A 24,578-nucleotide genomic window follows, 5' to 3' on the forward strand; every position below is an offset into this window, starting at 1 on the left:
AGCTGCCGGAGTGTCACAATCCCTGATGAGACCAGGACTCATAATGAAGGAGTGGTCAAACCAGAGATGTCTAATCGCCCACCATGAACCAGGGGTTCCTCCAGCAGCCAGTGTGGTGTTCTGCACCCCTTGATTTGTTTTTTAAAAAGGTTCCATATTAAAAAGCCCACGATAGAAAAATGGTAATCCAGCAAAGTCTAGTGCTCTTGTGTCCATTAAAAACAAAGTTCTGTCCAACCCCAGTCCTCCTACTGTGTGTAACAACCTATAGGCTGCTGCTCTCCATACCAAACTCCTGTGTCCAGTGAAGAGTCTTGGGATGAACTGGAGTCTAAACGTTGCAGTTCTGTTGGCTATGTGGACCAGCACCTGCCCCCCCTCCTCCTTGGGCAGATGAAGGACACTTTGAGGGATCCAGTGTAGTCTGTCCCAGAAGAAGTCCACTAGCACGGCCTGGATGTTTGAGAGCAGGTTTGGCGGCGGATCCACACATGCCAGCTTGTGCCACAGGGTTGATGCTGCCAAGTTGTTGATGACCAGCGTTCGTCCCATGTAAGACATTTTTGGGACCAGCCACTTCCACCTGCTCAGTCTGCCCTTCACCTGTTCAAAAACACCCTCCCAATTTTATTTAAAACTCAGTGCTGCCCAGATAAACACCCAAGTACTTAAAACCACTGTTTTTCCACACCAAACCAGCTGGTAATGTGGGCTGCCCACCACCCCACTCTCCAACTAAAATGGCTTCGCTTTGGCCCAGTTGACCTTGGCAGATGATAAAATCTCAAAATCTTTTAAAACATCAATTAAAATACTCACATCAGTCTGTGCTCCTAGCATTATGACTAAGTCATCTGCATATGCTGCGAGACAGAGAGAAGCACTGGAGTGAGATATTTTAAAACCAGAAAGTTGATTTCTCAGTTTACATAAAAGAGGTTCAAATGCTAGAGTATACAGCATGCCTGACAGAGAACAGCCTTGTCTAATACCTCTGTAATCTCTAAAAGGGGCACACAAACCACCATTAACCTTCAGTACACTGTCAGTTTCACTGTACAACGTCTTGATAATGGCTATGAAACCTGGGTTGAAACCAAAGGTTTCCAGCACCTTCCACAAGTATTCATGTTCAACCCGGTCAAAAGCATTTTCCTGATCTAGAAAAATTAGACCAGTCTTTAAGCCCAATAGCCTGGAGATGTCCAAAAATGTCACGAATTAAGTGTACATTATCAAATATAGACCTGCCAGGCACACAGTACGTCTGGTCAAGGTGAGTAATTTGCTCCATTACCTTAGTCAGTCTTGAAGCCAATTCTTTTGAGAGTAGCTTGTAGTCAGTGCACAACAGTGAGACCGGGCGCCAGTTCTTCAAGTGCGTCAGGTCTCCCTTTTTCGGCAGGAGGGTCAGGACAGCTCTCCTGCAGCTCAATGGGAGCTCACCTCCCTTCACACTGTCTAACAACACTTCTAGCACATCCTGCCCTATAACTGCCCAGAAGGCTTTGTAGGACTCTACAGGGAGACCGTCTATGCCTGGCGCCCTTCCATTCTCCATCCCTTGGAGAGCCTCATAGAGCTCTGCTAGTGTTAGCTCTACGTCCATATCTCTGGCCACATGCTCTGAGAGCTTTGGCAGGTCTTTAAGGAAGGTCTCCTCTAGTATCTGTGCCCCTGACTGCTCACTGCTGTATAGCTTCGAGTAGAAGCTAACTGTCTGCTTGCGAATTTCAATGGGATCTGACAGAAGATCTCCTGATTCTGTTCGCACAGCATGTATGAATCTTTTCTGTCCATTCTTCTGCTCTAGACCAAAAAAGAATTTAGAAGGAGCATCCATCTCATCACACTTTTAAAGCGTGAGCGGACCAGCGCCCCCTGTGCTGTAATGCCCAACAGATCATTCATTATAGCTTTTTTACTTTTGAGGGCTTCAATCTGCCCTCGATCTCCTGTGGTCTCCAAACACTGGAGTTCCACTATTCCAGTCTCCAGGGCTCTCAGAGATCTGACAATGTCTCCTGTGACATTAAGAGTGTACTGTTGACAAAATGCTTTAATTTGAGCTTTAGCCACATCCCACCAGTGTTGTACAGAACTAAAAGCCATCTTTTCCAATTTAAAAACATTCCAGAAATAAATAAAAGATTCTCTAAAAGTAGTATCCTCTAAAAGTGCAGTGTTGAAATGCCAGTTAGCACTCTTTGGTTTTACATTCTTTTTACTGACGATACACTGCACCATGCTGTGATCAGAGAGGCCTAATGGAACAATAAAACATTTTGTAAAAAGTGTCAGCTGATGTTTAAAACCATAAAAGCGATCCAGTCTTGCTAGGGAGAGGTTGTTATCTATGGAGTGGGCATACGTGTACTGTCTCAGTTTTTTATTTAAATTCCTCCATATATCGTTTAGTTTGTGAGCCTCCATCATTTCTCACAGGCGTTTACGGGAGGCTACATGAGGTTCTGTATGGTTCCTGTCCAAATTATCTGTTGTGCAGTTAATATCCCCACCCAAAATTAAAATATCGGCAGTGTTGCAGTCAGCAATGACATTGTCTAGTTTATTTAAGAAACTCATTCTCTCCACTGCACTGGTGGGCGTATACACACAAATAAAAACAAAACTCTCATTCTCATAAAAAGCTCTTACTTTTAAAAGCCTCCCATTTAAAACCTCATCTACTGTATAAGAACTGGGAATAAAATTGCGAGCAAACAGTAAGGCAACCCCACCACTAATTGATGTATTGTGACTTAAAATTGCCAGCCCAGCCCACCCCACTCCTTCATCCAGTTAGTAGCATTGTTGTCATTACTATGTGTTTCTTGTAACATAGCTACATCAATACGCTTCTGCTTTAATAACTCATACAACTTTACACGCTTTTCATGTTCTCTTGCCCCATTAACATTTACACTTGCAATATGAATCCCAGTCATAAGAACAAAGTGTAGATAAAACAAGCAGATGCTAAAACCCATTCTAATATAAAACACACCAAACACTCTACTGGTCATCATCAGAAGTTTCTTTGCTTACTTTAGTAATCAATTTCTTCAGTCGAAAGATTTCTGTGTCAATAAAAGCTCCTTCCCTTCTAAAATGTTTGACATCATGAATAAACTGCTTTAGATCTGGGAAATAGTTTTCGAGCACAATGTTCTTTTGCCACTTGGTGCTTCTTAAGAACTCTTCAATGTCCTCAGCACGGTATACAACTTCTCACTGTTCTTCCTGAGAGCCAAAGTTAAAAACAGAATCTGACATGTAATCATCGTTTCTGTTTCTTTTTCATCTATTTTAGTGTCTTTTTTGGCCTGTTTGCTCCCTTGTCCCTTACCTCGTTTTTTCCGCTTATTCGGTACTTTAAACATGGGTTCGTCCTCCATCTCCATGTCTCCCCCATCCCCCGGCGTAGTGACTGGTGCTTCTGAGCGACTGCTCTGCACCCCTGTACCTGCCTCTGCCAGCGCAGGTATCTCCACCACTGAGCAGAATCCACTGTGCCTTTATCGGTCAAGCAAGGATTCTCCAGTTCAGGCAAGCAGGGCCTCTCTGGAGCCAGTTCAGGCAAGCAGGGCCTCTCTGGCAATTACTTCGTTATGGGTTAGATCACGTATCTTTTGATAAGCACCACCGTGTTTACCACGAGCTATAGACACATTTAGATCCAGACAGTCATCAGCCCGCATGTTAGAATTGCTTTGCATAATGTTCTCAATCTGGTTTGTGAACACGTGCACATCGTAATCGTTGTCAGGTGACAAGACAGTGTTAACATCAGAGAGTAGACTAGGGCCTCTCAAGGTAATGTTGATTAAACCCCCATCACCGGCCAGCAGTCTGGAAAACGACACTATTTCAGACATGATATCATGCAGAAATATAGTGTACGCAGCCAGGTCTGGAACAGTTATCACACACACATTTATACAACGCCGTATCTCCAAACTATTAAATCTGAGTCTCTGTACCACCGTATAACCACCGACATCTCCACCCTCTCTTACAATAGATTCAGTAGACGATTCGGATAACCTAAAATTTTGCTCTGAAGGATTAAACGATCGACACGATTCGCTGTCTGACCCCCACCCAACCTGTTGTGAATTTGAATCATGGTCTAACGATGAAGTTGGAATTGATTCTGCTTGATTGTCAGCCATTGATCTAGCCATGTTTAATAATTCCAACAACGTATCAGTGGTAGACTCAGATCTATTCTGATCCTCCATTGTCCGAAATAAATACTGTAATGTCTCTGTGTCACTGGGCTGTTCAAAGGAACAAAAACCGTCGTAGTCGCATTTTCTAGATTTAATTACTGCTCCCTGATTACAAACTGTTCCACCACAACGCTTTGACATTGTTAAAAGATTTTTTTTATTTATTTAAACAAAACTAGTAAAAAAAAATCACACACAGTAAATGTAATAAGTTAAATAGTCAAATGTTTTTTTTTTTTTAAAAAAGTAAAGAGTGTTTCTTTTTCGCTGTTGTTCCATTTGAATGTGTTAATACATTGATGATTCAAGTGAGTATAACGCTGATCAGTCATCTATTAGGATGGTCTGAATCCTGCACTCTGGGATCGATTGCTTTAGTCTCCGCCCACATACCTGGAGGAAAAGCGGTAATTTTCCACTCGAGTAAAGCTCTCGTGGAAGTAACACCGACCGTCATGCTTGTGATTTATTTCTCCTCTATATAGGTATGTTGTGCATGTTTTACCTACCTGTTTTATCTGTGTTAACTTGCTGACATTTTGAGACGTACTTATATTTTGCTTCTGATAGTTTTTGAGTAGAGATAAATAAGATTTGTCCTCTGTGTGTGTGCGCGCGTGCGCCCTCGCCTTGTACGGAAAACCAGAAAAGCGCTAGCCTGTGTTTAGCCGTAATTTGGACATGAAAGTCGTATTTTTATGTGTACTTTTATTTAAATAATGTTTAATGCACTTTAGGTTCACTGTTTGTTTGTGTGTATTGTTGTAGTTTTGACAATTGATTCAAGTAAAGCTCTCGTGGAAGTAACACCGACCGTCATGTTTGTGACTTATTTCTCCTCTATATAGATAGGGGGACAACATAAACAGATAGGAATCAGTAATTACTACAAGTAAACACACAAATGTATAAAAACCGTATTGTACAACTCACCCGAGTTTGGTGTTTTTAACTAATTGTACAATCTGCTGTAACAACTCCGTCGTCAGATATTAGTCATGGCCAACGCGGGGAATCTCCCCAGCAAGGAGCCTCTGGGTAGCTATATGTTTATGTATGATGGTGTGTTGTTGTAAAGTATCCGTTACAGATTGATTATAAAAACGCTGTTTCTTCTCAAGGCTGTCCAGACGCTCTCTGAATACAGCAAAACTCTTTTCAATCCCTGCAATATGCCCCTCGATGGTCTTGAACCCGGAACGTATCAGTTATAAGGCTAGATAAGGCTCTGTTGTTGTCTATAATAGCCGGCGACTCGCGACCATAAGCTTCTTGATTTGAAGGTAGAGCCTCAGAGTCGTCCTCTCCTGCAGTCAGACATTCGCTGGCACGCGTTTCTCCAGGAGCCGGGGAAAATGCACAATCGTCCCACGATTCTAACAATTCACGATCCCAGCTCAAAATGGAGTCTATAGCGTGCGGTTCAGCGGCAGCACGTTCACTCTCAACTGACTCTGGAAAAAGAAAAACATGAATTAGGAAAGCAGTACGAATTAGGATGGGAAAACACTCCTTTCTTTTTTTTCATTTTTTAAAACACATTCTACATACCGTCTGTTGTTGGAAGATCTTGATCGCTTAGGCGTTGTAGATGTCAGTAAAGCTCTGTCTCTCAAACATTCGTCAGTCGGAGCATGGACCTGAATGACCGTAACTCTTTTACACTTGTTCTGTCTAGGCCTCCTTGACACAAGCCGTTCAGTAGAACCCGCAACATGATTTTTGAACACTGGTGCGTCGATCTTGTGTACAAGATTTAACAATCCATGAGCAGTAAACAAACAGACACAAAAAAAATAAGAAAACAGCATAAAACCACATTTAATCGTCACGTCAAATATCTAATTATTACAACACTTACCGAGCACGGGGTTATCCGACCTGACTCGCCGAGCCGCACCGCCTGAGTTCGATCCTTTGTGTAAAATAAAAAGTATAGGCTAATCATTCTACACATACACAACACATCATACATAGGCACGAATACTTATAAAATAATAACACATGTACGTACCGCTTGCCTTGTTCAGAAACTTGATTTCGTCTACGATGTCCGGAATAGACACGATGTCAGCATCACCTGTAGCGTTAGATATGTTTAACCATTACAGCAGACCCATAAATTCATTTATAAATAAACATTCTTAATAATGCATAATAATAATAATAATATACTTACTGTTACAATACACAGCCATCTTCTCTTTGAAGTATTCCTCAAAATAAAAACAAAACTTTAGCGGTGAGCTAAAACGAGAAACCGCTGGTTCATCTAAATTACGCAGCGCAAACACTGGTACACAGCCGAGATCTTAGAAACTTCTGCGTAACTGACTCCGCTTTTCAACACAGTGCTTGCCTATTTGTGGGGGTTTCGTAAAGCCATTAACACCCCCAGACACTAACTCATTATCATAAACAAACTGATAGGATTACACCACGACCCCTGGTCATAAAATAAGTGTCTCCCCCACAACACTCTTGGTCAGGAAAAACACAAAGAGTCATAAATTAGGTGCACATACAGAACAGACTTGTAGAGTCATAAATTAGATGCACATAGCCTAAAGAAACTGTCTGCCGGTGAAACACTTGTATGGGTGTGGGTTTAGAGAGAGAGAGAGAGAGAGAGAGAGAGAGAGAGAAGTGTGTCTGAAACGTGCGTGTATGGGCGGGGTTTAGAGAGAGCGTGAGAAATGATTCGGTTTTAATATCATTACTGCGTTACTAGCGATTGGAAGACATCTCGTGAAAACTTACCTTAACTTACCTAAAAAATAAGGGCAATGCTTTTAGCCAACACTTCAACATTTTTACCTCATAAGGATCTTTAATTAGAAGTCATGTAATATGTGCAATTCTTTTTAAACCGCTCTTTTAATCATTTTTACCTCCTAAAGGTTTGTGTTTGAAAGACACGTAATATGTGCGATTCTTTTAAACAGATTTTTTTTTTTTAAACGCTTTAACTCCTAAACTTTTTACTCAAAGGCAAACCTGGCTCCCTAAAAACGTAGTCTACATTTGTTTTCATTTATTTCTCAAACAAATATACATACTCATATATGTACACATTCAAACATCATGCTTTTTCTAACAATGTGGTTACACAAACGAAATAACCCCACACAGTAACACAAACGCATACCCAATATTAACCACTGACACGCTTTTCAGACGTATTTCACCCCCCCTAAAAACCAGACTCATTAACATAAATACCCTTGTTGGCCCCCCCACCACACACACACCTCCACCACAGCCCAGACACACAGGGGCCAGATTGAACCTCTGATACAGTCGATCTGCTACTGGTCATAAATTAGCTTCCCTACCAAAATGGCGGTCATGGAAGCACAAAGGGCCATAAATCAGCACACACTACTTTGATTGACAGTTTGACAGAAAGTGTATGATATAACAACTGCCACTTAAATTGACAGCTGGAGAAGGCAACTTGCAATATACAGTGGTCATATTGAATAGAATGCGATAGTATAGAAAGGTTACGGTTCTAATGTAATCTCCTTTTCCATCTTTCCAGTCATTATTCTGCTGGCAGGTGATCAGAGATGAGTGGATAGTGTCTGTCCTCCCTATAAGCTTTGTTGACATTTATGATTTTTTATTAAATAAATTCTGTTTTTGTGTTTTAAATAGAGCTGCAACAACTAATCGACAAAATCGATAATAATCGATTATGAAAATCGTTGTCAACGAATCCCATTATTGATTAGTTGGTCTGCGCGCGGTACATTTAATCGTTACGTTACTTCTGTTCCGAAAACACGCTTCGGAGAGTAAATACTGAAGTTGTGTCCAAAATGACGTACTATACTCTTGTACTGTACTATACTATACTATGTACTGTGTACTCTACTGTCGAGTGCAGTTTCCGCGGACCCCTAGTGGTCAGTGGTGTAATTGCAGGGGGTCGGTAGGAAAGTTTTAAAAATGTTTAAATATTTTCCAGTTTCATTTTTTTCCCAGTTTCAGCAAAAATGTTTACATAATATTATATCATTTTTTGTTCAATGTATCAAAATATATTCAAATAAGATGTTTTTAAAATTAATCAATTTGGTTATTCGTGTGCATTCACAAATATCACGTTAGCTGAGCTGACTGAGTTCATTGATGGATTTATTTTAAATTTATAAATTTATAAATTTTAAATTTATTTATTAATGAAATGATAATTTGCAAAAACCTGTGAGTGGTAGACAAGTTCAAGTGTCGCAGTGATGGATAAAATAAACAAAAGATAATTCAGAAAGTCAAATTAAATGTCACACCAACAATAATATGTAATTGAACCTGGTATTTGTACCAATCCCTGGGGAATGACAGGTTCTACCAATCAACCCAGGATTGCTAGGACTGTAGAATTCAGTGCTTTTTGTGCATCCATAAAAATGATTGCATAAATACTAATATATATATATATATATATATATATATATATATATATATATATATATATATATATATATATGTATGTGTGTGTGTGTGTGTGTATATATACACATACAGTGGCAAGAAAAAGTATGTGAACCTTTTGGAATTTCATGGTTTTCTGCATAAATTTGTCAAAAATGTGATCTGATCTTCATCTAAGTCAAGGGTCTTGACAAATATAATGTGTCTAAAATAATAACGGTAGCTAAACTATCTGGCATGCTTTCCAAATTGAGGTTGTAACACCTGTTTGTTCTTAGGGTCCTCGATTTTGCATGCATTAAGGTGGGCTGAGTGAGGTGTGGTCATATCGGTATAACTCCTCCCCCTCAGTCACGGAGCCACGTTGCTGTTTGGTTCTGCTGCTTGATTGCTTTGTTGCTGCTTGATTGTTTTGTTGCTGCTTGATTGTTTAATGTTGCTGCTTCATACTCCGATTTGGTTTTATTTTGTTTTGTTGGTTACTGTCATTAAGATCAGTTTTCTTTAATTCAGCTGTGTTGTAACAGTCTTTCAGTTATGCTGATACTGCTATGTGGTAGTAGTGGTTTTGGTCAGTCTTGGTAAACTTGCTACCTGTAATCAGTTTGAGTTCAAGGTTATCTGTGTTTTTGTGACAGTAAGTTTGTTTTGTTTTATTCTTTTGTTTGTCTATTTTGAGTATATTGTAATTGACTTTGTGTGTGTTTTTGTTTTCTCCTTGTAGGAGCTGAGTGCTTCCTGAGGTTGGGGGAGTTCTTTGCTGCACCTTAGGCTTTACTTAACTAAGGGTCATTATTATTGATGTGTTTATTTGCAGTGAATTTTGTGGGTATGATTCTGATTAGTGGGGTTCTTTTCCCTTTTGTACAGCTAGTGCTGTTGTACTAGCCTGCCCCTCATACAGGAAGCCTCAGCCCTCCTATGATTATTCTTAACTGCCTCTTGTGACTGTTTTATTTGACCACTGCCTGACTGTGTTGGTTGCTTCTTTTTAAAATAATTCTTGGCCAGTCTTTTTAACTTTAAAATAAAATGTATTTTTGTATGAAAACCCATGCCTCTTGCCTGTTCTAAGTGGAACATACTTGCGTGTCCTTATTTGGGTTATTTTCCGCGTTTTATCGGGGTGGCGTAGTTGGTATATTTACGAAACAAAACAAACGAGCTGCATAGCTACCCATGGTGTAGTTGTAGTGTAAAACGAGCCACGCTGCTACAGGTGGCGTTGCTTTTTATTTTTCTCGGGGTAGTGTAGTTGGTATGAAACGAACGAGTCACACTGCTACACAAGGCCGACCCAGACTTTCCTAAATTATTGAACTATCACTGCATCATTCATCAGCAGGCGATCTGCACTAAGGTTATGGGTTTTGATCATGTCATGACACCGGTTGTTTGGATTATCAACTCGATTCGAGCAACACAGATGTTTCAAACTGTTTCTTGATGAAATTTCTGCAGAGTGTGGCGATCTCCTCCTTCACACAGAAGTCAGATGGTTGAGTAGGAGTAAGGTACTTCACCACTTTTTTCCTTGCTGTGTGAAATTAAGGCTTTTATGGAAGCAAGTGGGGAGGACACTAACCTGTTGTCTGATGCTGGATGGCTGCTTGAACTTGCATAATTGGCTGATGTGACCGAGAAACTGAATCAGCTCAATCTTCAGTTACAAGGTAAAGAAAAACCATATGTGATATGATCAGTGTTGTGAAGGCATTTAAAGCTAAACTTAATCAATTGAAAAACAAAAGATTGCAACACTTCCCCTCATTGGTAAAGATGTTAGAAAGCCACACAAATGCAACCAAAGTTTTGGATGTACTCAAGTATTCTGACTTCCTGTCCAGGCTTGGGCAGGAATTTGAGGAAAGCTTTGGTGATTTTGAAAGTCTTGAGCCATGTGTGGCATTCATTGCCAACCCTTTCATGGAGATAGACATTGATCACATTTCAAAGCACATGGCTGAACTGTTCACTGTCAATGCTGTAGAGATGGAGATGGAGGTTATTAATCTCCAAAATCATATCCAGCTGAAATCTCAGCAACATTCACAACATTTCTGGAGTCTGGTAGACCCAGAAAACTACAAGAACATTCACCATCTGCCCTCAAAGCATCTGCTTTATTTGGATGTACATACCTTTGTGAAGCAGCGTTTTCTGATTTGAATGTGATCAAATCTAAATTCAGAACAAGACTGACAGACGAACATTTAAATGACTGCAGAAGAGTGACCCTAAGTGCATACACACCAGTATATACCTCTCTTGTGGAATCAATGCAGCGTCAGTCAGCTCATTAACTGTAAATAAGTGTGAATGCACTTCATGTCATATTTGTGGCCCATCATGCACTTTTCTCATTTACCATGCACTCTCATTCATGTGGTATACATTTTAGTTCAGAATGCAGGCAAACATGTGAAATGCTACTGCTGTTTATATTCCAGTTTAATTTAGTTTGGACTTTCATTAATGTATATACGTAAACAACCGTATAGTTATGTGTAGACAACTATAACAACGTGTGCTGTTTTCCATAAAGAACTGTATTCTCTGATTCTGTTTTCTTCTCTGACTCCTTCAGGTGTATATCAGTTTGTTAATTTGAGTTATGATGCATTTTGTGAAAGATTGTAAGTATTGTATGACATGAGTAGCTCTCAGCCACTTAATTATTTTTTTTTAAAAATAGCTCTCAAATGAAAAAAGGTTGCAGGCTCCTCATCTAGGCATTTCCATGACGTGTAAAAAATTGTTTTATATACCTGAATAAAAGATTCTGAAGTCGCAATCTCTTCATTGATAAAATGTTGTCGAAATCGCGTTTAATAAATACGTAAGTTGATCTGATAGTGGTCGATATCGCGCTTGAATGTGAGTGAGAATAGAGACACAGAGATCATGCCTGAAACTTATCACTAAGTGTCAGAAAAATTCAGATCAATACCTCAAGAAGTAATAATAATAATAATATCATATAAAAAAATCGTATGGAAACCAGCATCAGATTTAGGTATTAACTTTAATAATAAAGATAAATATGTGAAGTAATAGGTGAGGAGCTGAGAGAGAGTTGCCCCTCCCCCACAGGGAAAACAACACATTCCTGCTGGAGTTCATTCTCTCTCTCACAGCTCCATCTGAGTGGAGGAGCAGCAGAGCTGGGCACTATCTCAAGGCAAGTAATGTTTTTCTCCTTATCCTTACACGTAGTTATAAATCTGTTATGTAGTTTAATTAAATTAAATCATTAAACAGCGCTTCAGCTATATGGTTTAAAGAGGAGACAGCTAACTAGCGCTTAGCCCTAAGATGAAATCTACCGAAAATGATTTAAGCTGTGATATAGAGAGTAGATACTTCTTTTGAGTAAAATCTAACATGTTAAAGTTCAAGGCTCAAGGTTTACTTCTTCCTGTGGACCTTTTTGTTTTTATTTTTACACCCATTTCCCCACAAAAATGTTAGCTTTATAGCTAACATGCTACTAAACAGATTAGTTTAGCACAGCATGAATTTTAGCAAACATGAGCTTTAAATGGGCTTTTCGTCTGAAGTTGTAAATAGCTGATTTTTTTGTATGCTTTTTAAAGTTCTCAGTGAACATATTAACACTAGCTTGCTGCTAGCTGAAGTTCAGTCGGTTAGTTCCACAAGATGGCGCTGTCTGTCTTACCTCAGGGGCTACGAGCGCGCTCGTTACTGCTGCCGCTTTCTGAGAGAAGTGTTTTATGTGACTTGTTAAGAAGTTGTTTGTCATCAGAATGAGCATTTTAACCGTTTAACAGAGAAGGTTTTCTTACCAAAGACATTAAATCAGTTCTTCACTTTATTGCTGTGTGCCTCAGTGTGTTAATTTTGACAGGTATAATTCAGAAAAACTGTTTTTCTTGAGTTTCCAGTACTACACATGTACTAAAGATATGAGTATCATAAAACATACCAAAAATACCTTTCCACAGAATTTATGAGCTCTTGTTTGAATATTAACCATTGCGATTGCAAGTTTACTGTTTTCTGATATGTATGACTTTTATGAATGAGGTGGACATTCACCCTACTCCACAGGATAAGCAGACTTTCAATGGCTTAGATGGCAGTGGAGTTTTCACAGAGATGGACTCGTCCTGGTGTCCACCCCTGTGTGTTCTGTGAGTACTTTGTGCTATTTTTGTGAATATTCATAGGTCAGATGCATGACAGTTTGTCACATAAAGATGTATTCTGTTTTTGATAAATAGTTTGTTCATATTGCAGCTCTTACCACGGCCTCTCAAAACTCTCAGGGAGTTAGAGGATATGAATGTGTCGCAGGAAGTGTCGCAGGAAGCAGTGTCCCTCAAGCTGACGCTATTTTTTTCTAATCTCTATACTTCTTTTTACCTTTACAACGTTTACAAATATAACTGATACTACTTTAGATAAAACAATCTAACGTTGCGCTGTCACTGTTTTATTGGTTCATCTGCGACTAGCTTGTAGCCTGCTACCATCACCTTACCGCTAGCCTTGTTTACATTTCACAGTTATCTCATTTACCGCTGTTTTTTAAAGCAAATATGTCGGTTGTTTCTTCGCTTTTGAGTGCAGATGAGGACTCGCTCGAGCTGCACATGGTGCTGCTGGAACTGGAGGATGTGGAGAAACAGATCCGTGACCTACTCGACAAGCAGGCCCAGCTGCTGGAGCGAAGAACTGCGCTGGAAACATCTTGTGCTTCTGCCTACACATCCAAGGTAAGCACGCAGCATGGTATTACCACTCTCAGCCCCTCTACGCCGTGTGTTTCTCTTTGCAGTGACCATGTACCCAAGACTTTTCCAGCCGAGGTCTCAGTCACACCGGCGCCGACACACCTTGGGTGCACCAGCAGCGAAAGGCGAGAGCCATACCCCAGGCGATAACCTCTCCATCTCCGGTGTTTGAGATCCCAACCAGGAACCGCTTCACCCCTCACTGTCAGACCAGACCAAACGATGTGATCGTCGGGGACTCCATTGTGCGAAACGACCGCGTCGCTTCAACAAAGGGTAAGGTGCACACACATTGTTTTCCTGGTGCTCGTGTCCTTGATGTTGCTGCGCAGGTATCTGGGATCCTGAAGAAGGACGAGCGCATTGGAGCGGCCATGCTGCACGCGGGGGCAAACGACATCAGGCTGCGGCAGACGGAGTTTCTGAAGAGGGACTTCGCCAGCCTGATCGAGACGGTATGAGGCAGATCACCCACCGCGAAGATCATCGTCTCTTGACCTCTTCCCTCATACAGACGTGGAGCTGAATATTTCAGTAGACTTCTTGCTTTGAATGACTGGTTAGTTTATTGGTGTAATGCAGGGGTTCCCAAACTTTTCCAGGGCAAGGCCCCCCAAATGGCATTAACATTTGATCGCGGCCCCCCTTTTGCAAGATGTCCTTAAAACACATTAAAAATACAGACTTCTGAATATATCCCCCTTTTTTTACGTTGATGTTTTGTCTGTTTAGCAATTAAAAAGTTAGGTATAGCAAATGTGATTTTTAATATGTATTGGTACAAATCACATGTTATAGTAATGCGCATATATATAATCTCAATATCATGTATTTATTTGTTTTTCACACCAAATTGTTGAGGCCCCCCTGGTGGCCCCCACTTTTAAAACCACTGGTGTAATGAACAGTATCTGCTGTTTGTTAATAACTGGAATCTGTTCTGGGAGCGTCCTAGGTTGTTTCGTTCTGATGGCCTGCACCCCAGCAGCCTCGGACCGGAACTGCTGTCTGACAACATCTCCAAGGCGCTACACACCAAGTGACTGCCTACTGTAAGTACATCTTCCTACAATAACAACGTTCATCATATGCAATGTTCAATTAATAGTTCAGCACCTGTAGTACATTCTATAGAGTCTGTTCCCCAAGCTATACAAATACATAGAAAATTTTGGAATGTTTGTTTTAGTAGCCTAATTAACATAAAATTAGATCATACTGAATGCTCATCCAGCACCTTTAATCTGAAGCTAGGGCTAATAAACATTAGATCTCTTGCGCCCAAGGCTGTTATTGTTTATGAAATCATTACTGATCAGGAATGTAATTTAATGTGTTTAAGGAAACTTGGATTAAACAAACGAGTACATAGCATTAAATGAAGCTGGTCCTCCTGGATACAGTTATGTACATCAGCCTCGTTCAACTGGTAGAGGAGGAGGTGTTGGTCTCATCCATAGTCAAAGTCTAGGTGTCACACAAAAACCTAAGCATAAATTCAATTCTTTTGAAATTCTTTATACCAGTATAACTTATGTAGCCACAAAAAATAAGTCAATTCCTCTAATTATTATTTACAGACCCCCAGGGCCATATACTTAATTTCTTAGTGAATTTGCAGACTTTCTCAAACCTGGTTGTTTCTGTAGATAAAGCATTAATGTAGGTGATTTTAATATTCACTTTGATAACCCAGAAGACCCTCTGAGAACAGCGTCCATCTTAGATTCAGTAGGGATTAATCAGAACGTAATCGGACCTACTCCACTGGCTTCCTGTAGCTGCCCGCATCAAGTTCAAGGCCTTGATGCTCACCTACAAGACCTTGTCAGGAACAGCACCCTCCTACCTCAACTCTCTCCTGAAGGCCTACGTTCCCTCTCACAATCTGCGATCGATTAGCGACCGACGTTTAGCAGTTCCAACTCAGCGTGGCGCAAGGTCCCTTTCCAGAACCTTCACACTAACTGTTCCTCAGTGGTGGAATGCACTTCCAATCTCAATCCGGACCGCAGAATCTCTCACCATCTTCAAACAACAGCTAAAGACCCACCTCTTCTATGAACACCTAACCAACTCATAATAAAAAAATAAAAATAAATAAATAATAATAAAAAATGCACTTACACCTCTACTCTGCACTTTGCTTCTTCTGGAATTCAGTTAATAGATCTTGTATGGTAGCACTTCTTGTATTGTTCTCTGCTTGATATCGCTTTGCTTGTATCTTTCTCATTTGTAAGTCGCTTTGGATAAAAGCATCTGCTAAGTGAATAAATGTAAATGTACGCATAATGGTGGTCACACTCTTGACCTCATACTAACATACAGATTAAGTATAGAAAATATTGTAATTTTTCCGCAGTCTGAAGTTGTCTCAGACCATTATCTTATCTTGTTCATAATACATATTGATCATAGTATTTCCACCTCGCCTCACTACCGCGTAAAACATACTTTCATATCAGCTACTGCACCGAGCTTCATAAATATCCTCGCAGAAACATCAATTAGATTTGACTCACCGTCTGATCTGATAGAACTCGATCAGGCGACTGAATGCTTAGAGTCAACGCTCTGCTACACGCTAGATAGAGTGGCTCCACTCAAAAGAAAATTAATTAGAGAGAAAAAGCTAGCACCCTGGTATAACGATCAAACGCGTACCTTAAAACAGACCACTCGACAATTAGAACGTAAATGGCGTCAAACCAAATTGGTAATATTTCAAACAGCATGGAAGGAGAGCCTACTGAACTATAGACAATCTCTTGGCGATGCTAGAAAAGTCTCTCCCTCCACCTTAATAGGAGATAACAAAAACAATTCTAGAATCCTATTCAACACGGTAGCAAAATTAACTAGGAATAAAACCACTACAGAGAGAAACACACAATCACAATCATTACAAAGCAGTGAATATTTCATGAAATTTTTCATTAGTAATATTGAAAAAATTAGATGTGAAATTCAGGCTATTAAATTAAAACCAGACAGTATTATAACTAACCCTGTAGATGATAATATAACAATATCAGATCAATGTTTAGAATGTTTTACTCTTCTTGGAGAGACCGAACTAACTTCATTAATCTCTTCAGCAAAATCATCAACTTGCATACTAGATCCTGTACCTACATATTTCTTTAAACAGATTTGTCCTGGAGTAATTGAACCACATTTAAATTTAATCAATTCTTCCCTTAGCACTGGCTATTTACCTAAATCACTTAAATTAGCAGTTATTAAACCCCTGCTTAAAAAACCTGACCTTGACCCCTGTCAAATGTCCAGCTATAGACCAATATCAAATCTCCCCTTCACCTCCAAGATCTTAGAAAATGTTGTAGCACAGCAGTTATGCTCGTACTTGCATAGGAATAACATTCATGAAATGTATCAGTCAGGATTTAGACCTCATCATAGCACAGAGACAGCGTGAGTTAAATTAGTAAATGACCTACTACTGGCCTCTGATCAGGGTTGTGTCTCGCTGCTTGTGTTACTCGACCTTAGTGCAGCTTTTGATACTATAGATCATACTGTTCTCCTTGATAGATTAGAAAATGTTGTTGGCATTAAGGGAACAGTCGTCTCCTGGCTCAGGTCTTATCTGACCGATCGTTATCAGTTCGTAGATGTAAATGGAGACTTCTCCACGTATACTGAGATTAAATTTGGTTTTCCACAAGGTTCTGTTTTAGGCCCACTACTTTTTACTTTATATATGCTATCTCTAGGTCAAATTATTCGTAAACATGGAATTAGCTTCCACTGTTATGCTGATGATACACATTTGTATGTTTCAGCGAAGCCAGAGGACAGACAGAAGCTTAGTAAAGCTGAGGATTGTGTAAAGGACATTGGACGTTGGATGCTAACTAACTTCCTTTTACTTAATTCTCATAAGACAGAAGTACATGTATTAGGACCACGTGTAGCTAGAAGTAATCTTTCTGATCACATAGTTACTCTGGATGGTCTTTCTGTTTCATCATGTGCAGCAGTAAAAGACCTTGGTGTGATTATTGACTCCACTCTATCATTTGATGCTCATGTAGATATTACTACTAGGATAGCCTTATTTCATCTCAGAAATATTTCTAAGATAAAAAATATATTGTCACTACATGATGTAGAAATATTAGCTCATGCTTTCCTCACCTCTAGACTAGATTACTGTAATGCCTTACTGTCTGGATGTTCCAGTAGGAGCATAAACAAACTCCAGTTAGTCCAGAATGCAGCTGCTAGAGTCCTAACTAGAACCAGAAGATACGACCACATCACCCCGATCTTATCAACACTGCATTGGCTCCCAGTGAAATCTCGCATTGATTATAAAATACTATTATTAACGTATAAAGCACTAAACGGTCTCGCACCACAGTATCTAAGCGACCTTTTGGTTTTCTATGATCCACCATGCCTACTTAGATCAAAAGATGCAGGCTATTTGACGGTACCTCGAATAGTGAAGGCTACAGCAGGGGGAAGAGCTTTCTCTTATAGAGCCCCACTGTTATGGAACAGTCTTCCAATTAGTGTTCGGGACTCAGACACAGTCTCAGTGTTTAAATCTAGGCTTAAAACGTATTTGTTTACTCAAGCCTACCCTGACTAGACTTTGTTATGCTAAGCACAGTCCTAATAATCTTATCTCTCCCTCTCTCCTTCTGTCGAGCCACATACGATTTTATGAAGATACTAGAGATCCTGATCCTTTCTGCTCTCCAGACCTGCCTGATCCGTTTCGGATGTCCCACCTTTGGATGGAGCTCTCATCTACTCCAATTCCAGATTGCTGGGACTACGGCTGCTTCTAAGGACAAACAGACTTCATATAAATCCATAATGAACTTTTTCACACTATCTGTTGTTACCCAGATGAGAATGGGTTCCCTTCTGAGTCTGGTTCCTCTCAAGGTTTCTTCCTCTGAACATCTTAGGGAGTTTTTCCTTGCCACCGTCACCAATGGCTCACTCAATTGGGATAAATTTGCACTTTTAATATCTGTATACCATGTTGATATTTTTGTAAAGCTGCTTTGAGAGAATGTCTATTATAAAAAGTGCTATACAAATAAAATTGAATTGAATAGAAAAAATTGGTGCTTCTCAGCTTTTACAGTGGTGCTTGACAGTATGTGAACAGTGTAGATTTTCACCCAAGACATAAAAGTAGATAAAGAGAGTCTAATTAAACAAATGAGATAAAAATATAATACTTGGCCATTCATTGAGCAAAATGATCCAATATTACATATCTGTGAGTAGCAAAAGTATGTGAAACTTTGTTTTTAGTATCTGGTGTGACCCTTGTGCAGCAATAACTGCAACTAAATGTTTCTGTTAATTGTTGATCAGTCCTGTACATCGGCTTGGAGGAATTTTTGTTTATCTCATGCTGCACTTCCACAAGCATGTGTTGTGAAAATAAGACTTAGATTTCTGTTCTTTAAATACAATCGGGTGCTCATTCACCTGTCATCCCATTTATTAAAAAACACCTGACTCTAATTTCACCTTCAAATTAAACTGCTAATCTTAAAGGTTCACATACTTTTGCCACTCACAGAGTAACTATTAACAAGCATTAATCCAAACAGTGCAGTTCAGTGTTACATTAAAATAACAAACCATTCAGTAATATTTTTTATAAATAAAAATACTCGCAAAGCTTTTCTGGAGGCATTGACTATTGTCATCAACTTCATTAGACATTCCTCTGATGGGTCAAATTTACTCAAATTAAACACATCCAGCTCCTGATCTGAGTTCAGTAACACAAACACCAGAGCTGACCACTGAGCAGGAGAGAGTCTGGTTCCACTGAGACGAAGGTAATCCCTTCTGTTCAGGTAAGTCTGTACTTCCTGCACTAGAGAATGATCATTCAGTTCATTCAGACAGTTTAACAGATTGATGGATTTCTCTGGAGATGGATTCTCCCTGATTTTCTCCTTGATGTACTCGACTGTTTCCTGTTTGCTGTGAGAGCTGCTTCCTGTCTGGGGCATTAAGCCTCGTAAGAGAATCTGATTATGAGAGTCATATTATGTATGATCTCTTACTTTGATGTTTCTTTCTTTTGTGCCTCATTGTTTTCACCTTTTGTTTTGGCCCTTCATTTTCTTCCGGACTGTGGCTGAGAATTATTCAGTTTTACAACCTCTTCCAAATTATATATAGGCTATGCAATTATCAGACACAGATATTACCTGTCACTCTCACTGTCGTCCTTTCTTGCCCTCTTTGCAAAAATAAGCTGTGATTTTTCCACTGGCTTTCATAGCTTTGTAAGATAAGATCATATCAATTTTAAAAAGTAGCATGAAAATTTTATTTTAACTGTTGTGGATAAAAAATGTCATAAAATAAACATAAGGGAGACCTAGCATCCAGCAAAGGGGAGAAGAAGAAAAGACGGGCACCTAGACACATAGAAGCGGGATTAGGCGGACATTGACAAATTGGAATTACACTTTAAAGATCTTTAAGAGCAGTAGTAGTCAAAAAAAGTCAAAAAGAGGTATACGAGCTGAGCTGAGGAGGGCTAATACACACACACACACACACACACACACACACACACACACACACACACGCTCGTACAGTCAAGGGCGGGCAAGTAGACACAACATACACACACACTCTCTCTTTCTCATACACACACATGAATAACTTTAATAATATCTTATAGTAATAGAGAAACTCTCTATAAAAAAACAGAATAGTAGGATATGCAGGACAGTAGAACTGTAATGATATTAAGAAGTTGGAAGTACAGTAAACCGCTTTTTAAGTAGTATAAATATATATAAAATAAGAAATATAGTGCAAATATGAAAATAAATTATAAACTAGAAATACAGGAAAATGTAAACTTACTCATGACTCAAATGGTGAGGGTTCGTGTCCCGCAAGGAAGGCCTTAATTTTAAGAAAGAACCATGAGGAGCCATTTATAAGGGAGTCAAGCAAACCCCCCCCCCCCCCCCCCCCCCCCGAGATAACAGTAACACCAAGGTCACTCTAGATTGTTTAGTCTTGTCTAAGTCATCTAATTTCCCTTAGGTAATTGAAAAGTGAAGTTTCTGATGCCCTAAGGTAACTGAAAATTCTGGTTTCTGATCCTCTGGGTAACTGAAAAATGAAGTTTCTGATCCTCTGAGTAACTAGAAACGCTGGGTTTTTATTTTCTGGGTTATTAGAAATGCCTGGGTTCTGATTTTATGTGTAAATTAAAACCCCTGGTTTCAATTCTATGTGTAAGTGAAATAGCCCTTATCTGGAACATAAGAGGAAGGTAAATGAGCTCTTTTTTAACCCTATTGGTAGTGAGATCATAGTCTTCTTGAAACATCTGGGTTATTTAGTGTGTAAATACAGTATAAATACTGGAGCTTAAGCTCAGGGTATTGGGATCACCTCTGAGAATTCTCATCGGTGTGGATCTCGTGTGGTGGAACGGAACAATAAAGCTGGACCCTTGCTTCTTCTCACTCACGGCTGGTGTATTTTTTTCTATCTCCAACTGGGCTCAGAGGTAGATGTGAGTATTGGCTTCTAAGTTGAATTTTAAATGTTTTTGGGTAATAGGCTAAATTTGAGCCAACATAACTAATTGTCAAATTTTCTACTATATACAATTAAATAAAATTAGCAGCTAGCTAACAACTTGTTTTGTTCTGGTTTCACCTCGCTCCAGTCTAAACTAAATGATTGTATAGGTAAGCTGACTACAGTCATATAAATAAACTGAAAATACTGTGCATTATTAAGGCTAAATCTTACTAACCACTCTTGCTAAATGTCATAAGCACACTTACATTTTCATTTCAGAGGTGTTCCGAGTAAATGATTTGTTATACACCGATTCAGACAATGACATCTCGTGAGCTCAGTGTTGGACAGATCAATTGTTTTAACCAAAATGAATTGGTTCAAAGGAGTCATTCGGTTGCAACTCAGCCATATGAATTATCAACATTGATTCAATATTATTTAGCTCTAAATATTCAACCTCAACCAAAATGATGATTCTGATGGAATTTCAACATTGAATCAATGTCACCATGCTATCTGGGAGGTTTCTGTGCCAGGCATCAGGAATGCAAATGCAAAGGGAATTTGACTTTTGGCAGGCTCCTTAGATGACCCAGAGGAAGTGAAATAGCAAACGGGGGTAATTGCTATTGCTATTTCAATATGGCAGGATCATAACTCATAAGACATGGGAAATGCAATTGCAAATGGACTTTGTGTTTCCATGTGAAATTTGGTAGACACTGTACGATCGTGTAAACGGTAATACACAATTTGCATTTTCATGTGAGTTGTCACAATTTATGCGTCCACAAATAGGTAACGCAACTTCAAATACAGTTTGAAATTGCTTTTGAAAATTGAAAAGTGGATAGCGGAAGTGGAAAGAAGCATATTTCTGTCCATTAGAAAAAATAAGGCAGGAGAGAACGCCAATTAAAGCCTTTTGATTCATAACCAAGTAATCACAGATCCAGCTTTCACTGGCCAGAAAATAGTCTCTTTCTATAATAAATTATATTCCTCAGCCTTTTCTATGGATGACACTGACTCTGACTCCTCCTTTAACCACATCACAGATCTTATTCCCTGTATAGATGACGAGTTCACAGAGTTGTGAGATTCTCTTCATAAAAATTCAAATAGTTCAATCTCCTTACCAGGAGGGACATCACCCCGATTTATCATCAGATTTGGGGTTAAACAGGGCTTCCATATTTCTCCATTTCTCTTTGTAATGTTTACAGAAATGCTTTCTATCTTTATTACAAATTCAAACATAGCTCCATTAAAGGTACTTGGGCAACCAGTAATCACCAGCCAGTTAGCAGATGATACAACCATCTCTATGAAGCAGCTAACGGAAGTTCCCAAGATATTACATACAATTCACATTTTCTCCAATTCCTCCGTTCTAAAGGTAAATTTGAATAAGTGTGAGCTAATGCCAGTTCAACAAAGACGCTTAACAGAGATCTAGAACATCGCTATAAAATCCACAGTTAAATACTCGGGCATGCATATATCCAAAGATTCAATTGAAAGTGAAAATATGAATGTGTGGAAAGTAGTAGATGAATAAAGTAAACTTTGCTCGTGTTATTAAGAGATATTAGCTTATTGGGTAGAATATTTTATCTATCCTGCATACTCAAAGTAGAGCTATTAATAAAGATAAATCAGGTTGATTTTGATTATATCTGGATCAGGAAAATTCATTACATTAAGAGAGCAGAGATGACCTAAGAATTTAAACATGGAGGCCTACAAGCCATCGGTTTTAATTGTATAAATGGGACCTTGAAAATTAAATGGTTAAAACCTTTCCTAAACAACAACAACTTCTGGTTCCATATTCCCAGAGAAATATTTAAGAAATTGGGAGGATCAAATTTTTACTTAGACATGATTTCAATATTCAATGATTACTGATGAAATTATCGCAGCTTCACCAGCAGGTCATGTTAAATTGGAAACAGTTGCACCTCCAGGATTAGTTTCAATGCTGTAATTACAAAACTAAAGGACCGGAGATGCCCACTTTGAAGATAAAACCTTTCATAGCATGTGAAAATGCGCTGTTATATTTTTACTGTTTAATGTTTTACTACAGAATCACATAAAATCCACCATTAAATATTGTTCATTTACACGCGCACACACACACACACACACACACACACACACACACACACACACACACCATGGCCCTTCCTGCTCTGCAGAATAAACCAGATAAACCAGTTAGACGGTGTCAGTAAAAGTAAAACTACGCAGATCCATTTTGTGTCGAGGGGAAAATAAACCATTTCAGGAGTAAAAACACAGTGAGTATCTAAATCTAAAGCTATAATATATAAACACACTGAATGTACACCAGATGCAGAAGAGTGTTGTGGGTTTGTACTGAAGTTTGAATGTACGCAGGTTGTTTTATGACTTGATACCGTGGCTATTTCCTGTAAGTGAACTCTGTGCTGATACAGAGTTTGATTTAACACACCGATGTTGGAGTGAAGTAAACGTGTGTCCTGCTGTAATCTGGAGAAGGAGACATGACCTCCAACATGAGTGTGTCTGGAGAACAGGATTTAAAGAAAGACGAGAGGTGAGTTACTTTTCCATTCACCAGCAATAAATACACACCGTCTCATGGAACAGATCTGTATCTCTAAACACTCACTAGTTTACAGAGGAACTAAACTTTGGTGTAAGGTGTTTAATAGCAGTGAATATATCACTGATCTGATCTAAGAACAGTTTAGAGAAATCATTCACTGAGAGAAGAGTAAAACGGACTGTGTAATGTGGAGGAGAAGAGCAGCGTAGATTGAGTCAGTGAACTCTACAAGCTTTAAGACCCAGCTGAGTCAGTTATCTGTGATTGGGACTCCTGACATCAGTGTAATTCCTGAGGTATGAGGCGTGTCTCCTGTTTGAATAAGTGTGCAGACTGTAGCTGAATTAAAAAGATGGAATTATTGGTGTTTAATGATGAACACATTGTGTAACAGTGCTGAGACAGCAGAGTATTAATTATTGCTGATATTTCTGTTGTAATTACAGAATGATGGAGGGAAAGAGATCAGACTCACCAGAACCCAGCTGTGTGTCCATGAAGAGTGACCGGTCAATGGAGCATCCAATTTTCTTCAGAGACAGAGCCAGTTCTCCTGATGTGAGGTCAGTACAGTGAGGTGTTTTACAGCAGTGTTCCACCTGATCAAACTCACTGGTCTCATTATGAAGCCCTTCATGATCTTTATCAGGTGTTGAAGCAGTAAAACACTAAAGTGTGCAGTGCTGCAGCTCTCAGACTGGCAGTGAGGAAAACTGCATTAGGAGTTCAGTTCAGCCTGCAGTCCCTGAGCTGGAGGGTCTGTGGTGCTACACGACAACATTTACACCTGGGACATTAATGACTAGATCACTATTTTATTCATAAACATGTTAGTGTCAGTAAGGAATCCCTGAAATCAGTGTATTGTGTTAAGAGGATAGTGTTAAATATCCGTCTCTGTATGTATTAGTGTGTTGTGCAGCTATGAATACATATAGTCATATTACATCATGTGTTTTATTTGTTCACAGACCACAA

At 39.3% G+C, this 24,578-nt stretch overlaps 2 long non-coding RNA genes across 6 annotated transcripts; both read left to right on the top strand.

Moving 5' to 3' along the window:
* The first annotated feature begins 4,510 nt into the window (after positions 1–4,510).
* Positions 4,511–11,851, top strand: LOC128616767 (uncharacterized). 4 transcript variants are annotated; one of them, XR_008387480.1, is made up of 3 exons: positions 4,511–4,720; positions 10,137–10,348; positions 11,769–11,851. It is a non-coding gene; the product is annotated as an uncharacterized LOC128616767 (long non-coding RNA). The 4 variants fall into 4 exon arrangements; XR_008387481.1 differs by having other exon boundaries at positions 10,228–10,348; XR_008387479.1 differs by lacking the exon at positions 11,769–11,851 and having other exon boundaries at positions 10,137–11,356.
* A 478-nt stretch (positions 11,852–12,329) lies between these two features.
* LOC128616764 (uncharacterized) lies at positions 12,330–24,488 on the top strand. 2 transcript variants are annotated; one of them, XR_008387475.1, is made up of 5 exons: positions 12,333–12,829; positions 13,269–13,991; positions 14,388–14,484; positions 23,467–23,588; positions 24,047–24,488. It is a non-coding gene; the product is annotated as an uncharacterized LOC128616764 (long non-coding RNA). The 2 variants fall into 2 exon arrangements; XR_008387474.1 differs by having other exon boundaries at positions 12,330–12,829; positions 13,269–14,484.
* The last annotated feature ends 90 nt before the right edge of the window (positions 24,489–24,578 follow it).

The sequence above is a fragment of the Ictalurus furcatus genome, chromosome 13, assembly GCF_023375685.1.
Source record: "Ictalurus furcatus strain D&B chromosome 13, Billie_1.0, whole genome shotgun sequence".
In the NCBI taxonomy this organism is placed as follows: domain Eukaryota; kingdom Metazoa; phylum Chordata; class Actinopteri; order Siluriformes; family Ictaluridae; genus Ictalurus; species Ictalurus furcatus.